General features: G+C 43.4%; 1 protein-coding gene across 1 annotated transcript in view; it reads left to right on the forward strand.

Moving 5' to 3' along the window:
- The window catches only part of LOC138521775 (mucin-2-like), a 128,895-nt gene that overhangs the window by 25,363 nt on the left and 90,369 nt on the right, over positions 1–13,163 (forward strand). The gene's annotated exons all lie outside the window — the stretch shown is intronic.

The following is a 13,163-nucleotide window of genomic DNA, read 5'->3' on the forward strand; positions in this document are numbered from 1 at the left end:
AGGGCTACATGGCAAGTTCATGCTCGAATACTTGAGGGCCGGCATAATACCCGAAGACCTCCAGGTACGGAACATCCCCAGGGTATTTACAGATAACCCTAAGTTCACGAAAAACTTTAGTGGGGTTGGAAATAAATGCAGCCGCGATTGGTTGATTCTGGTTATAGACACGGCTAAAGAGGAATGTGAAAAACAAGGCGCTGAATTAATCGATTTGGAAAAAAAGTTTCTCGAAGACAAATCCATCCAGGACGCTAAGGATAAGCTGGATAAATTGGAGTTGGAAATCACCAAGTTCAAAAATCTGACACTGGACAGGAAGGTGGACAAGTTCAAAAAAGACCTAGCGAACTATTCAGAAGAAAAAACCTATCCTTTTCTCAGACCTACATACTACACAGATTTACAAGCAAGCCAAAACTACAATCGGAGAAATAGATCAGTCAATTTCGCAGGGACCTCCTTCAGTGGGAGTGGAAGTACCTCAAGCCTACCGGGATCTACAGCGCAACAGCAACCACAACCTTTTTTTCCCAGGGGCGGACAAAGAGGAAGACCCAGGAGACGACCGACGCAACCAGGACAGCGAATGAGAACGCGCCAATGGTACCAAAACCAAGGACAGAACCAGGGATACCAGTCTTCATCTTATCCACCCGCTTTATGACCCCACCAGAATTAAGGCTCCTCGCCAAGGGTTTATCCTTCGTCCCTGCCCAAAAGGCACGACCTTTTGAGATTGAATTAGAACTGCGGAAATTCTTCAGAAATGTACGTTTGAAACATTTTTTTGAAGTTTACTTACCTTCGTGCAGATACACTGGACAACAACAACCACAGAATAAGTCAGACAACACCACAGGTTTAAAAGAACAATCCAAGTTCTATCCTCCACCTGGCTCGACTCCCGTGGAGATCATAACTTTTGAGAAGATAGTCACCACTAGCTGGTTTTAAAAAAGACAACTTCTACAGCGATAACCTTGACAAAGAAGAAAGGATTGCTATGAGAAATTTGGAAACCGACAGATCAATCACAATCAAGCCCGCAGACAAAGGGGGCGGCATAGTCGTTTGGGATACCTCTGATTACAACATTGAGTGCCTACGACTACTGGGCGATCGAGAAGCTTACCTACCTTTGGAATACAACCCTACCAAAGTCCTCCAAGACGAAATTGTAAGCCTCACTCAACACGCCCTCACGCAAGGTTGGATATGTGAAGATGAGAAGATGTTCTTGAACAAAATCAACCCACGCATCCCAGCCTTCTATATCATCCCAAAGATGCATAAAAATTCAGAAAAACCGCCCGGTAGACCGATTGTATCGGCGTGCGAATCCCTCCTGGAACCTTTGTCCCTTTACACAGACTATTTTCTAAAACCTTTTGTAATCAAAATGCCCTCCTACCTAAAGGATACCACAAACACTATTAACTTACTTGACGACATCATCCTCACCACCGATAGCCTCCTTGTCACAATGGATGTCGAGACTCTATATACATCGATACCACAACAAGAAGGTCTAGAAGCCATTCGTGACATCCTGAACACCAGAGAAGACTTAGATTCTACCCCCACAAATTTCATCCTTGAGTGCACTAGATTGGCAATGTCTGAAAATGTCTTCCTTTTTCAGAACCAAATCTACAAACAAACTAAAGGTGTGAGTATGGGCGCTACTTTCGCCCCGGACATTGCCAATCTATATATGGCCCGCTACGAAAAGAACCATGTCTTCACGCCAGACAACCCCTTCCTAGGAAACATCTCATTATGGAAGAGATACATTGACGACGTGATTATTATATGGCAGGGGACACCTTTGGAACTGCAACAGTTCCACAGTTGGATCAACTTAAGAAATACTCACATTAATTTTACCATGCATTGGGACCACCACCAAATAGATTTCTTGGATCTGCATATCTACAAGACCGGGGATCGACTAAAAACCGAGTTGTTTCGAAAACCCACGAAAGTTAGTTGCACTTCCAAAGTTATCATCCGATGGGATTAAAGTACAATTTACCTTACGGACAATTTTTGCGTATACGAAGAAATTGTTCAGAACTGGCAAAATTCCAAAACATGCGGAAGGACTAACCCAACGACTTGCAGAGAGAGGCTATCCAAAAAAGGCCCTCAACCAAGCCAAAAAGAGAGCCAAACATACACCTAGAGAAATCTGTTTGGAAAACAAACCGAAAAAAGATTTGGGAAGACTGGTATGTGTCACCACTTTTGGACCCTTGAGCCTATTGATCCAAAAAACCATCCAGAAGAACTGGCATTTGGTGAAACACCCCGGCACTCTGCACAATGTGCCATATTTTGCTTTCAAGAAAAACAGAAATCTAAGAGACGCTCTAGTACACACCTTCATAGAGCCACCCCCACAAACACAGAACACACTATGGGATTTACCTCCGATAGTTGGACATCACAAATGTGGTCAATGTGTGGCATGCCCTTTGACCCTACAAAAGAAATCTTTCGAACATGCACAAGTTAAATGGATAATGAAAGATTTTACAAACTGCAACACGAAGGGTGTCATATATGTAATACAATGCCCTTGCAAACTCCTCTACATAGGAAAAACCACACGTGCCATCAAAATGCGCATCTCTGAACATCGTTCCTGTATCAGGAGCAAGGTAGCAGACAAGCCCCTAGTAGAGCATTTTATCAGTAAGAACCATAGTGATACTGATCTAAGATGGTTTGTCCTCCAAAAAGTGAAACCAGCAAAGCGTGGGGGGGATCTGAACAAAACGCTGACCCAATTAGAACAACGGTGGGTCCACAGACTTAACTCCGTTCAGGCTGGTCTAAATGTGTCAGTTGAATGGAAGTCTTTCCTGTAATGACGTGTGCCCAATGATTGAGTATGAGCTATGAACTTCTTAACACTATGATCATTTTTCATTTCATGAAATGCAGAAGTCAGTAGACATTATGGCACTGTGTGTTTTTTGGTCAATGTATGAAATCACCTACATGAAAAACTATACTTTCTTTGTTAATTCCAAATGTTTTCTGTCATTATGAAACTATGTATTAAGTTTCCAGGCGACACGCCCTAATTCTCACCCTCTCGGGCTGTTAGTAATACAATACAAACTGTCCACTTACTTAATTATGGTTTTTCTCTGCTGAGATTCCTGAGACACATAAACATTTTGTGATCCATGCCACAGCATATTGAAATGAAGTATTTTCGGTAATCACAACCTCATGGGGCCATTAGCTATGTTTTTTCAGAGTATAAAAAAACAATGCCATTCCGCAATGCTTACGGTTGCCATGACAACCGTTTGTCAACAATATTGTCTAAATTAACTTTTTAGACACGCGTTGACACTAATCAGACCCATAATTGATTGAGCTTTTTTTGTGCCCCCCGGATGGAGCAGAATCCATCATTTTGTTTCTCACTCGATCCTAGGGCCATTCCAAGATGGCCGACATATAAATACCTACAGGGACCTAGCAACAGCGTTACCAACGCTTTGCAGTCAGGCCCCTGCAGTCTCATCTGTGACTCAGCAGCCTGAGGAGCTCCAGCTCGTACTTTTTTGCAGACAGGCTGCCCATGCTGCAACCCTCACAGGTACTTTAAAATAAACCCTGCACTTACTGCTATATATACGAGACAGTTGTTACTAGGTAACCACACTCACCTTGAGCCATATATATTTTTTAACTGTGCAAGCCGTGTCTGTTTCCCACTGATACCACCCTGGATCAGCATTTTTCGACCCCAGCGAGAGGTAAGACTTTTTTCCCTGCATATAATAAAAAAAAATATTTTCATGCCTTTTTAAACGGGGACATGTTTAGCTTCAACCTCCCTTTGCTTCTCTCGTTCTCTGTTATTTGCAACAGGATCATACAGAGACCAGCCCATGCGGCTAGCAGATCTCAATTTTAGCGCCTGTGAAATCTATTAACCCATAGGTAAGCTATGTGCTTTTTGATTTTACATCAACCACACGTGATTCACTCAAACTAAATAATTTTGGCTCAGACACCCCCCTGACTGTAGTCTCCTTCCCCTGCAGCACAGACGTCAATCTACACAGATGAAGGCCGTGTTAAAGATGAGGCACACCTAGCCCACCTAGAAACGGCTGAAACACCTGGTGTAGACGCACTACTCCCCCCAAAACTACAGCACATTAATGCTGTTTACGCAAGAAAAATAATTTTGTGTACCCACCATTGTTCTATGTGTTTTTCACAAATGTTGACTTGAATATGTACACTGTAATATGTGAATTTCTTGGCAAATCCTAATAGGAGTTGGGTTTGTTGCACACACACAATTTGGAGATTGTCCCAAAAAATGTTTTTTTGGCACTGTGTGTTGTAAATATCTTTCTGTTTTTTTGTCTGATTGTTCTGTTTTAGCAAACCATTTTGATGTCTTAATTTCTCTAAATGTTGGATTTATGTCTTTTTGCACACAACTCTAATATAAAAAAAATGAGATTTATCTCTACAACATACTGTTGAAGAGTGATTCCTTCCTTAGCAATGCAGAGTTTGATAATACATGAGGAGGTGTTGTTCTGAGCCTAGCATCCTTGGACCTATTCATTTGTATCTTTTGTTTTCCTGGTTACAATTAGTACAGCTATAATGTACTTCTCTATGTATATTATAAGAAGTTATTTAACATTAAGTCAACTAATAACATTAACTTGGCAAGCACAAAACAAATTTCCAGGTCATAATATATATAGATATGTATGTTACTTAATTGACAATATTTGTTTGCAATATTGATTACACTATTTAAATCCTATCGTCCCTGGAGGATAGCTCAGGGGCAGCGTGCTCGCCTTGGAAGCAAGACGACACACAGCTTTGATCCCTGTGTCTGTGCTTAGAAACGTCTGGGTATTAAGCGATTTATAAATAACCTATCATATCATGTATATACATGATTAATTTATTATCTTGGAACCATTTTCATAAACAGACATGAATACAAACAAACAGTAACAAATTAGCACAATCAAATGGAAAATGTAGTTTCACAATTTATTTACAAATTCACATAGTCATAGTCCCATAGTCCTATTTATTGAACATGATTATAATGAGCATTCAGTGTATGTGACCAAAATCAATTACACAGTCACAGTACTGGCCAAAATCCAATGTGTTGACTTCTGGCATAGATATTTGTCTTTGTATTTTATTAAATGTATAGAGCGCCTTTCGACAAAGGCGCTGAACAATAAAAGAATCAAAAAATAAGCAGTACAATCATGTGGGTACAAATGAGAAAAATTACATCAGAAGAGGGAAAACAGAGAATGTTAAGAAGGTAACGAAGAAAGTTTAAGATGATTAAAAAATAGTCCATAGGCACCCCTCTTTGAGAATGAACACGGATAAATTACCTGTTCTATGGGAAGGTACCCACTCAAGAGTCTGCAGCCGCACTTTAGCTCACTGTACTTTTCACAGAAGGGAAATATCCATTTACATATCAGTCTTTGTCCCGCCCACATGGGCAGTCCAGCACCAATGGACTATTTTTTTTATTGTTTAAGGGGCTTAGGTTTAGTCGCCCTAAGTTTCCCAGGGTCATCCAGACGTGGACCCCTTGCTCACTGTGCTCAGAGAGGCACAGCTCCACCTCACTGATGAGACCCAACAAGGCTGAAACACGTTTATGGGGTTGCTGTTGGTACTCTTGTTCAGAGAGGAATTGCCATAGCATTTCGGTGCTGGACTGCCCATGTGGGCGGGACAAAGACTGATATGCAAATGGATATTTCCATTCTGTGAAAGGTACAGTAAGCTAAAGTGTGGCTGAGGATTCTCGAGTGGGCACTTTCCCAAAGAACAAGTCATTTAGCTGTGTTCGTTCTCGCAGAGGGGCGCCTATGGACTATTTTTTGAGAGTTTAAGATGAGTCTGGAAAATACAAAGAGATGAGGAGGAGCGAAGTGAAAGAGGAAGAGCGTTCCAGTTTTTGGGGGCCAAAAGAGAAAAGGAACGGAAACAAGACGAGGCACAAGGGGGCTTAGGAACAGTTAGGAGAAATAGATTCTGAGATCGCAAAGAGCGTGACGGGACATATAACGAGAATAGAGAGAAAAGGTAAAGAGGAGCCAAGCCACGAGTGCATTTGAAAGAAAGTGATACAAAAGACGAGATTCAAAAGGAAGTAATGAAATTGAAAGTAGGAAAGATGTGATAGAGACCCGTGGGGTAAAGAAAAAAGAAAGCGAACAGAAGAGGTATAACTAGAACGAAGAGTGAAGAGATGACAGGCGGGGAGACCAAGCAAAACAGATGAGCAGTAGTCAATATGGGGAAAAACAAGAGAAAAGAGAGGAGGTTTAGTAGCATGAAAGGAAAGGAAAGATAAGCGCAAGCACGACAAATGTTAAACAAAGCATTACATCATGAACGGGTAATAGAAGATATATGGAGTGAAAAAGAGAGAGAAGGATGAAAGATAACACCCTAATTGCACACTGAGAGAGAGAAGGAAAGAAATGATGGGTGGAAAAAAGAGAGAAGGGGGATGGAGTGGGAGAAATAGTAGAAGAAGGGGAAAACAGGACCTCCGTTTTTGAGGGATTAAGATGAAGAAAGTGATAAGACATCCAGTTTTGGGCCGCTTAATTGCAGTTTGAAACAGTAGAATGCAAAACAGGATCAAAGGAAGAGAAGATCTGGGTGTCATCAGCACAAAGGTGAAAGGAGAGATCGAAAGAAGAGATAAGAGCAGTATAGAGGGGAAAAAGGAGAGGGACAAGTGCTGAGCTTTGGGGAACACTGTACAGAAGAAGGAGCGAAGAAGAAGAGTGCCCAGCCAAGTGACAGAATAAGTCTCTTGCGAAAGATAGGAGTGGAACCAATTGAGAGCAGACCCCGAAGTACCCAAAGTGGAAAGATAAGAAATAAGAAGAGAGTGGTCCACAGTGTCAAACGCTGCAGATAAATCTAGAAGAATGAGAATACAAGACAATTTAGAGGGACAACTCAGAATAGTGATAGCCCCTGTACTAAAAAGTACACTATAATAAGAATCTACAATTTGGGGACAATTGATTACAACATTAAGAACTTCTTGTAAGAAATTCAAAATCTATTTTCTGGGAATAGTGCAGGCAGGCATAACGTCTTTAGTCGAGGTTGCTGCGCATGGTTCCACCGCGCGATACAAGGCCTTAATCCCGGCTTCTATCACCACCACCTGAATTGGTTCCATTGGCCCGAAGGAAGAGAACAAAGCTTTTATTTGGAACACTGAATGGTGAGGGAGAATTCTTCAAGAAATATATAATGTTGTAAAGTGACATTTATATAGAGCCAATCTGCCTCTGTTGTGGCTTCATAGCACTAATGGGTGTGTTTGATCTTAGAGTTGTCATACATGTGACCCCAAGGTCAGCATGACCTCCCAGTGGCCTCTCCGCGTGGATTCGTGCAGCTGCTTCCTGTATGGCACCACAAAGGCCTTTTGCTCAGGTGGCCGGTTCTGGAGTCAACACAAGGCGAGGAATGCAACCCCGGGCCTGGATTCCTTTCAGGGCTCAATATTCCATTGAGAAAACCCAGTGGGAGGAGGGCTGTGTGTTCTACAAACCTGTGCCCTGCAGACAATTTAGGAGGAAGTGAAACTCTGTAATTGAGAGTTAAAAAGCACCATCCGCGTCATTAAGGGCTCCTGGTAATCTTTAACTGCAAGCAGGCAGCTCACACAATCCCATCTAACCCCTGGGGTGTGTCTACGTGTTTGCACCGCAGCGTTTTGTTTTTCTCACTAGTACGAAGTAATGAGAAGCAAATATGTTGGGTTCTAGCTTTTGAGTTCTAACTGTAAAATTACAGACTTGTGCCTACACGGACAGAGCGAGTTCTTAGTACATTTTTGTAATTTACCCTCTCAAATACTACGCTAAAACTTCGGAGTGAATTTCCTGTTTATTGGCATATTTTAGACTATAAAATTTAGAGCTAAAAGATTTTTGCATTTACACGCCAAACAAAAAAACCTAAAAGGATTTCTTCCCCGCTCTGCTAATAATGGCCCACCCAGCAGCCAAGCAACCCCCAGTACAGGAGCATAACATTCCAAACCTTGCAGCAGTCACCTCTTTTGTTTTTGCATGAGCATAACAGGCGCCATTTTGAAGCCATTGACAGTGAATGGAGCTTGTAGGCCATGGACCTGCAGCTTTTGGCTTTCCAGGCGTTTTGCCTATAACTTCCCTCATCCCTAGCCAGCATAAACAATGGAGAGGGATTAAGGGAGTTGTAGTCCAAAACATTAGGAAAGCCGGAGGCATCAGCCTACAGCGAGGATGGCTGCAAGCTGATGCTGCAATAGTGCTGCCATGTCGCTCCCTGTGCAAGTGCAGGAGAATTGGGGCACACGCTTCTGGTAAAGTCTATGTTTGGCCCTGTGGCTGTAGATTTATGCCACATTAGCAACCAGGGCAGGGGGGTGCAGCCCATCAGGTTCTGTGGATCGCAGGCTGAAACCTGTAATCTCAGCCCCTGTTCCTCTGAACCCACAGGCTGCCTCCCATGCCACGGGCCGCCATCTTTCTCCCCGACCTCCTGCCTGTCATTCCTTTTCATTCACAACCCCCCTCCCCATTTACCTGGCTGATGCGGCGGCGGCATCACCGGCCGCCGCAGCTTCCCTTTTCTGGCTGCAATGGTCATAGAAGAAGGGCTCCATATGGAGCCCCGTCTTCTATAACCATTGCGGCCATCTTACTCAAGTATGAGCTCAGACCGGTAACGTGGACTGCTGGGCCGTTACAATGCGTTCCAGCCCTTGGAACAGGGAATTAACGCCACATTATGCTTGGTGACTATCTTTGACTAGTCACTTTATTTCTCAGTTCCATGATATGACAATAGTCAGTGGGGTTACTTGTGTGGTTCCTGCAGATAATAAAAAATTGTGGTAAAATTGTTGGTTTGCTTTTATTGCCAGGTTGACCAATCCACTGGATTTTCCACCATTTTTTGTCAGGAATAGCTGGAGTGTAGGGCAGACTCTAGATGCCCGCCGGCTGTATCCGCTCCCCCTGACAAACGGGTCTGCATTACCACTAGCATGTATTTTCCAGCTAGCGGTAAAGCAATAGATTCTTATTGAAACCACCTGAAATGACCACTTGGGAAAAGCGGGCAGATTCCATTGTAAAAGCCTCCCGCAGTCGTTAGTTGCGAGACACATTTACACTTTCCCAGAAGTACTGGAAAAGTGAAAAAAAGTGTAAGTGGAAATTTGCCTGCGTTTTATGGAAGTGGTCAATTTAGGTGTCAAATCAAAATGACCACTCGTGTATTTAGCAGCAGGAGGTGTCACTATAAAGCACGGTATGAAGAAACATCTTTTTAAATGATTGTCAAAGCCTTGGCCACAACCACATATCTTCTCCCATGTCTTCCTTCTTCTGTTTTGGGAATGAGTGTAACGCTGGCCCACCACCTACTGGAACAGAAAAACAAGCGGACATTTTGGATTTGGTTGAATCCTTAACAACCATTGGCTTTTGAGAGAGGAAAACGCCCAGATGTGATGCTGATCAGTGCCACGTCCAGCCGTCACGCTAAATCTAGAGTACTCTGCTCGGGGTCTGCAGCACACGGCTCAGAGGAGGGCCTTAACAGCATGAGGGGCATCTACATGGGGACACAGGAGACATCTTTTGATTTCCACTACAAGGGCCACACTAGACATGGGCCAGAAATACTTTGATGAAGAATTATCGCACAAATGGGGACTGTGATGAAGGACTATGACACAAAGGAGGACTGTGATGACGGACTGTCGCACAAAGGTGGACTTTGATGAAGGACTATTACATAAAGGGGGGTGTGATGAAGGACTCTCACACAAAGAGGGACTGTGATGAGGGACTATGACACGAAGGGGGACTATGATGAAGGACTGTCACATGAAGGTGGACTTTGATGAAGGACTATTACATAAAGGGGGGTGTGATGAAGGACTCTCACACAAAGAGGGACTGTGATGAGGGACTATGACACAAAGGAGGACTGTGATGACGGACTGTCGCACGAAGGTGGACTTTGATGAAGGACTATTACATAAAGGGGGGCTGTGATGAAGGACTCTCGCACAAAGAGGGACTGTTGAGAATATGAAGTCAGACCGCATGCACTCACATACTGCGTGCACTCATATAATAATGTTAAGTTAGACCACTCACATTTAATAATGTTAAGTTAGACCGCATGCACTCACATATAATAATATTAAGTTAGACCACGAGCACTCAAATATAATAATGTTAAGTTAGACCACGAGCACTCACATATAATAACATTAAGTTAGACCACGAGCACTCACATATAATAACGTTAAGTTAGACCGCGTGCACTCACATATAATAATATTAAGTTAGACCACGAGCACTCACATATAATAACATTAAGTTAGACCACGAGCACTCACATATAATAATGTTAAGTTAGACCGCGTGCACTCACATATAATAATATTAAGTTAGACCACGAGCACTCACATATAATAACATTAAGTTAGACCACGAGCACTCACATATAATAATGTTAAGTTAGACCACGTGCACTCACATATAATAACATTAAGTTAGACCACGAGCATTCACATATAATAACATTAAGTTAGACCACGAGCACTCACATATAATAATGTTAAGTTAGACCACGAGCACTCACATATAATAACATTAAGTTAGACCACGAGCACTCACATATAATAATATTAAGTTAGACCACGAGCACTCACATATAATAACATTAAGTTAGACCACATGCACTCCCATATAATAATATTAAGTTAGACCACGAGCATTCACATATAATAACATTAAGTTAGACCACGAGCACTCACATATAATAATGTTAAGTTAGACCGCGTGCACTCACATATAATAACATTAAGTTAGACCACGAGCACTCACATATAATAATATTAAGTTAGACCGCGTGCACTCACATATAATCACATTAAGTTAGACCACATGCACTCCCATTTGTCTTGATGTCTGGGTAAGTCTGAAATGGTTTGTGCCAGTCAGGGATGGAATAGAGTGAAATGCTGAACAGCTAAAAACCTGCTGTGCGATGAGACACATTCACATTAAGGCCACGTGGGACCACCTTTCTTTTTACAACATCCAATCTGAAGCCCGTATGTTTTTTAAGAAAATGCATTTATTAATTCAAATGGCATCATTTGCGACAGTGTTTTTATAATGTCGACAACACAACGTGTACATGTTTCGATCCTGCGGGATCGTCCTCAGGTGGCCACAATAAATCAAAGACGTCCACATGAGCATCTCACTGTCTGGAAACAAAGCCCCACACAGGATACGTGCTCATATAGCGACATCGTTCATCAGCTAAATAACTTATTTCTCCTACCACTACTTTCAACTCAAAGTGATTGCTCATGTGTCAACTCTGTCTATAATTAATGTAGAATAACCCCACATGGATTCCAGAGGATCTTTCCTAATCCAACCTTCACATCCACTGACGCAAACATTCCCAGTGTACCTAGTATTTAGAAATGGCTGGAACACGACGAAACTACGCGGCTCATCCAAAACACATTCCTTGCTGCAGATCTGATCTCTACAGACCGCCCCCCTGGTCACACCTCTGCCGCCACACCTACTATGATCACATCTGGACGCTCCTGTCGCCTCTTTCATGGCACCCTAATGAGAGGAAATGCACCCTGCTCTCATGCTGGCGAGAGCAATAGGGTGCTTTCAGCCACCACGCCAGCCTGGGGAAGCCCTTGAAAGACTCCCTGGAGCTGCGTGGCGGGGGGGGCTAATGTGGTGCCCCGAGCGAATGCCCAGGCAGCCCAGGCTTAACGCCGACCCTGGCTAGGGGCATGTGTGCAACCATGGGAGCTCCCCATGCCACCTTTACCACCTCAGTCCGTTGCGGCAGCACTTCGTGAGGCTGGTTCCATGCGGAGGACATGGGACTGGCAGCTTGGGCTGGATTATTTCTCTTGGAGTGGAGTCAGACGGATTTTTATATGGGAAATAAATACTATCTTGTACGGGCAGAGACGGTATTTATTTATTTATTTTGCATTTTTTAAAGCGCTCACTCAGCCCGCGGGCATCGAGGCACTATTACAGGAATTGTTCGTTTTTTTAGTTGCGTAATTGTTATTTTTTTTGTCTTAGTTGCATATTTATAACGCGCTTAAACACCCAGAGGTTTCTAAGCGCGGACCGGGGATCGAACCAGTGTTGCTTTCGTGTCGTCTTGCTTCCAAGGCGCACACGTTGCCGTTAAGCTATCCTCCCGGGTATATAAGAGATAACAGACTGCATCTGAAAGGGTATCTCCCCAGTGCTGCATCTTGTAGTATCAAGTGGCAAGCATTAGATCACACATTTTGCACAAAAGAATGGCTGAACCTTTTGTCCATTCTTAGGGCCTGATCACAAGTTCGGTGGTAGCCCTTAAATGCGTAATTAGCGCTAATTCCTTTGCATTTAAGGACTGGCCTGATCACGAGTTGTGCGATAAATTGACTGTGTTACCAAAATCCCTTTTAGCGCCACGTTTTGAGTGCAATTACTGCTGGTGGTATTAGCTTGCTGTAATTGCGCCGAAAATGTCCCATTGATTCCAACGGACCCAATGGGAATTTCCTGTTATCGGCCAACTTGTAAAAACAAAGAGGTGATGGCTGGAAGGTTTAGAACCACTGGCATTGCTCTGGGCAACCCTCCAGACCACCGTTCTTCGCCTGCCAAGCCATTACAGAAGGGGAAAGACCATATGCAAATCAGGCTTGGCCCCACCCCAAAAGGGGCAGTCCAGCCCGAACTGCTAGGCCACATCCCTTCTGCACGAGACCACAAGCATCCCCAAACATGTTTCGCCCTTGTTGGGGCTCATCAGTGAGGAGCAGCTTGGGTCTCTAGGCCCAGCAGGCACGGGACCCACGTCTGGGCATACCCGTCCAACTCGGGGTGACAAAGCAAAAACAAAGAGGTGATGGCTGGAAGGTTTAGAATGAATCTTAACCACTGGCATTGCTCTGAGCAACCCTCCAGACCACCGTTCTTCGCCTGCCAAGCCATTACAGAAGGGGAAAGACCATATGCAAATCAAGC

The sequence above is a fragment of the Ambystoma mexicanum genome, chromosome 13, assembly GCF_040938575.1.
Source record: "Ambystoma mexicanum isolate Mex_15411 chromosome 13, UKY_AmexF1_1, whole genome shotgun sequence".
In the NCBI taxonomy this organism is placed as follows: domain Eukaryota; kingdom Metazoa; phylum Chordata; class Amphibia; order Caudata; family Ambystomatidae; genus Ambystoma; species Ambystoma mexicanum.